Source organism: Phocoena sinus, chromosome 2 (genome assembly GCF_008692025.1).
Source record: "Phocoena sinus isolate mPhoSin1 chromosome 2, mPhoSin1.pri, whole genome shotgun sequence".
Taxonomy (NCBI): Eukaryota; Metazoa; Chordata; class Mammalia; order Artiodactyla; family Phocoenidae; genus Phocoena; species Phocoena sinus.
The window spans coordinates 37,405,950-37,410,680 of NC_045764.1; positions in this window are offsets into that span (position 1 = coordinate 37,405,950).

Genomic DNA, 4,731 nt, shown 5'->3' on the forward strand with positions numbered 1-4,731 from the left:
CCTTCAGCATCAGGCTATAAAGAGATAAAATGAACAGAAGAAGAGAAGAAAGGCCCAGGGGTGGAACTGTGCATAAACGAGAACTTGCTATATGATGGGGAGGCATCACCAACCAGTGGGGAAAAGACAGACTTTTATAAATGGTGTTGGGACAAGTGGTGATCCATATGGAAAAAGTAAAATTAGATCCCCAACTAACACCACACACACAACTCCAGGTGGATTCCAGGCTTACTTGTGAATAACAAAATTTTTAACACATTTAGAAGAAAATCTAGGAGAATATTTTTATGACCTCAGGGTAAGGAAGGGTTTCTTTTTTAAACAAACCTTTTGTTAATTAGAATATGCATTTAAAAAGTGCACACTATAAGTGTGCAGCTCCATAAAATTTCACAAAGTGAACCCAGCTTTGTACTCTGCACCCACGCCAAGAAATAGGATGCAACCAGCAACTCGGAGAGCTTCCCTGTGCTTTTTGGTAGGGAAGAATATCGTAGGTGCAAAAAGCATCAGCTGTGAAGGAAAATATAATGAGTTTGATGACATTAACATTCAGATCTTCAGTTCAACAAAAAATACCATAAACAAGATTGAAAGATATGCCACAATCTGGGAGGAGATACTTGCAATACATACGACCAGCAGGAGATTGGTTTCCAGAATATATAAAGGACTTCTGCAAATCAAGAAGACAACCAACCCAACAGAAAATTCAGCAGAAGTTGTGAACAAATACCTCCTAGGAAAAGAAACCCGTATGTATGGCCAATAATCATATGAGAAAAGAGGCTCTACCTTGCTGGTATCAGAGAAATGTAAATTAAAACAACAATGAGATATTATGTCTCACCCATCAAATTGGCAAAAATTAAAACAAAACAAAACTGGCGCTACCCAATGTGGCCCCCACGGCTGGTGGAGGAACAGATAAGGCCACTTGACAGGGGCATGATGTGGTATCTTGCCAGGTTGAAGGCAAGCATATCCATGACCTAGCCTTTCCTCCCCCAAGTACAGACTCTACAGAAGCTCTCATCTGAGTGCCCCGGGAGGGAAATAGGAAACATCATCAAAGTAAGAGACAGTCATGCAGTGGAAATGGCCTGGCAATTAAAGTAAGCAAAATAGAAGTGAATTATCAATTAGATACAGCAAACAGGACATGTGTTCAAGGCAAGACATGAGAGGTGGGAGCAAAACCAGAGCCTTCGGGAGGAGAGAGAGCCCACCTGAAGGGGCTGACCATGGGGAGGTGAGACACAGGCTGGGCCTTGAGCACTGGGGAGAATTTACATGTGAAGAAATGGGAGGAAAAAAAACCTTTCTTTTTTTTTTTTTTTTTTTTTTTGTCTCACTCATTTTACAAGTAATAAAGGTAAGCTCCAAGAAGGGAAATGACTTGCCTGCCACTTTGGGGACCAAGCTGAGATGGTAAGTGGGCCTCACCTGCAATTCTGAGCTCTTTCTCTTCTGCCCCCTGTCCCCTCCTCCCCATCCAATGGTCCCACCTCACAAAGGGCTGGACCAGTGCAGTAGCCCCCCTGCATCTTGTTCTCCACTCTGCACGTGGCCTCAGAGGCTTTCTTAGCCCAGCACCATAGTCACACAGCTCCCCTGCTCAGAAGCATCTACAGCTCCCCTCAACTCCAAGTCCAAACCCTTAGTGGTCTCCTATTCGAGGGAGTGATACATTTTTCACTAGGCTCACAGATTCTGTGGGCCAAGAATTTGGACAGGGCTCCGAGGGGCCAGCTTGTGTCTGCTCCACAGCATCTGGAGCCTCAGCTGGAGGACTTGAAAGCAAAGGGCTGCAACCCTGAAGGCACCTTCATTCCCATGGGGTGATTGATGCTGGAGACGGATCAGCAGAGATCTTAGCTGGGCACTGGCTGGAACTTCTACATGAGGCCCTGCTGTGTGTCCTGGGCTTCCTCACAACGTGGCTGATGGGGTCAAAGTTCAAGAGGGAGAAATAGAGAGAGGGGGGCAGAAGACTTACCACTTTTTGTGACCTAGCCTTGAAGGCCACACTGCATCACTTCCACTGCATTTTCTTCATCAAAGCAGCTACTAGGACTTCCCTGGTGGTGCAGTGGTTAAGAATCCGCCTGCCAATGCAGGGAACACGGGTTCGAGCCCTGGTCTGGGAAGATCCCACATGCCGCGGAGCAACTAAGCCCGTGCGCCACAACTACTGAGCCCACGTGCTGCAACTACTGAAGCCCGCGTGCCTAGAGCCTGTGCTCCGCAACAAAAGCCACCGTGGTGAGAAGCCAGCGCACTGCAACAAAGAGTAGCCCCCACTTACCGCAACTAGAGAAAGTTCGCGCGCAGCAACGAAGACCCAACACAGCCAAAAATAAATAAATAAATTTACTTAAAAAAAAAAAAAAAAGCAGCTACTAAATCCTGCTCAATCTCAAGGAGAGGAGAAATGGAGAGGGAGCAGCAAGCTTTTAGAAGACCATGTGGGACCAGAATTATTTCTGTGGCCATTTTTAGACAGTAGATATAGGAAAACGCTAGTATTTAGAGCTGAGTTGGGGCAGATTTACAGCAGGCCTTGAATAGGAGCCTCTCAGGCCATGTGCAAAGTGGAGAACAAGAGGCAGGGAGGCCAATGAGGAGGCTACTGCACCCAGTCCAGGCCTTTGTGAGGTGGGGCCATAAGGGCTGGGAGGAAGGGATGGATGCGGTGGGGGGCAATAGAAAAGGCACAGAATTGCAGGTGAGGCCCACTTACCATCTCAGCTTGGTCCCCAACATGGCAAGTCATTTCCCTTCTTGGAGTTTACCTTTGTTACCTGGAAAATGAGTGGCACAAAAATAAACAAACAAAAGAAGGAGGTTTCTTATTCATATTATGGACCCTTTGAGAATCTGATGACAGGAATGAACCCTCTCCTCAGGGGAAGAAAGATGCACTCAGGCATCTACACGTGGAATTAGGCTAAGCCTTCTGCAGGGCTCAGAGTCAGCCTAGCTCAGTAGTTAGGGTGGGGCCACTGGACCCAGAATGTCTGGGTATGAATCCCGCCTCCACTGCTCACCAGGAAAGAGAACCTGGGTGAATGACTTGACCTCTCTGTGCCTCTGTTTCTCCACTTGTAGCAGTTAGCAATGCGTTTGGCTGTAGGTAACTGAGGACCCCAATGTTCAGTGGTTTTGGCAAAATGGCGACTCTGTTCCTCTCATCTGGAAAAACCCAGATGTATATGGTTGCTGGTGTTGGTTGGGGAGCTCAGACAGAGGATTTTTGTCCCTTCTCTTAGAAAAGCTCAGGGGAGGGGAGGGATAAATTAGGTGTAAGGGATTAACATATACATAGCACTATATATAAAATAGATAAACAACAGGATTTACTATATAACACAGGGAACTGTATTCAGTATCTTGTAATAACCTACAGTGGAAAAGAATCTGAAAAAAATATATATATATAATTGAATCACTTTGCTGTACACCTGAAACTAACACAATATTGTAAATCAACTCTACCTCAATTAAAAAAACAAACAAACAAAAAAATTCTTCACCCTGAAGACCTGCCCTTGAACTCATTGTCCGGAGTGGAGGCACATGAACCACCCACCTGAGTGAGGGTGAGGGCTGGAGCATCAGCTCAGTGGTTCTCACCCCGACGGGACCTATGGAAATGTGTGGGGACATTTCAGGTTGCCACAGTGATTGGACATCTGCAAGGCAGGGGAGAGTTTTACAAGAAGCATTGTTCCCCCCAATGCCAAAAGCATCCCCCTTTGAAAAACTCTGAGGCTCTTCTGGTCTCTATCGCAGGGGCAATGAAGAAGGAAGGGTGGGGAATGCGGGCAGGTCGGCCAGCCCACGGCACAGACAGAGGCTGCTGCAAGGCGCATGGGTAAGTGCTCAGGTCAATGCACAAGCAAGGGACTTCCCTGGTGGTGCAGTGGTTAAGAATCCTCCTGCCAACGCAGGGAACATGGGTTCGTAGTCCTGGTCCGGGAAGATCCCACGTGCTGTGGAGCAACTAAGCCCATGCACCACAACTACCGAGCCTGCACTCTAGAGCCCGCGAGCCACATGCAGCTACTGCAGCCCATGCACCTAGAGCCTGTGCTCTGCGACAAGAAGAGCCACCACAATGAGAATCCTGTGCATCGCAACAAAGCGCTCTGCAACTAGAGAAAGCCCGCGTGCAGCAAAGAAGACCCAACGCAGCCAAAAATAAATAAATTTTTTTAAAAAAAGAAGGCACAAGCAAATGTTGGGGTCCCCTGAGGGCCCAGAGACTGCAGATGAGGCCCTCTGAGACCAGAGCCCCTGGGACCCTGCCAGGCCTCATGGCCAAGAAGAGACTGCAAAAAACCAACCACAGGACCAGGAGGTGCACGCAAGTGGGGACACAGAGTTTCTCTTCTTGTGCACTGGTTTTCCTCGCAGCATCTTGTTTCTCTTTGAAGCCTGCCTTGCCCTCGGGAGGGCCGCCCAGAGCGTCCCGCCACATCCTGCTGTGTCATGCCACATCCCACCGTCTGTCCCCAAAGGGATCCTGATTCAGCAGCAGACGCAGCAGGACAGGTGAAAGGAAGTGGGGGAAACGTCACTGCTGCCAGTCACCACGTCCGTCCGCTGGCCCAGTTCCCAGCAGGCAGGGAGTCAGCAGCCCCCTGTGGCCAAAGCCACAGCCCAGCCCTGCCAGCGGGCCAGCAACATGGCTGGCAGGACACGTGCTGCCTTCAGGACTGGGGG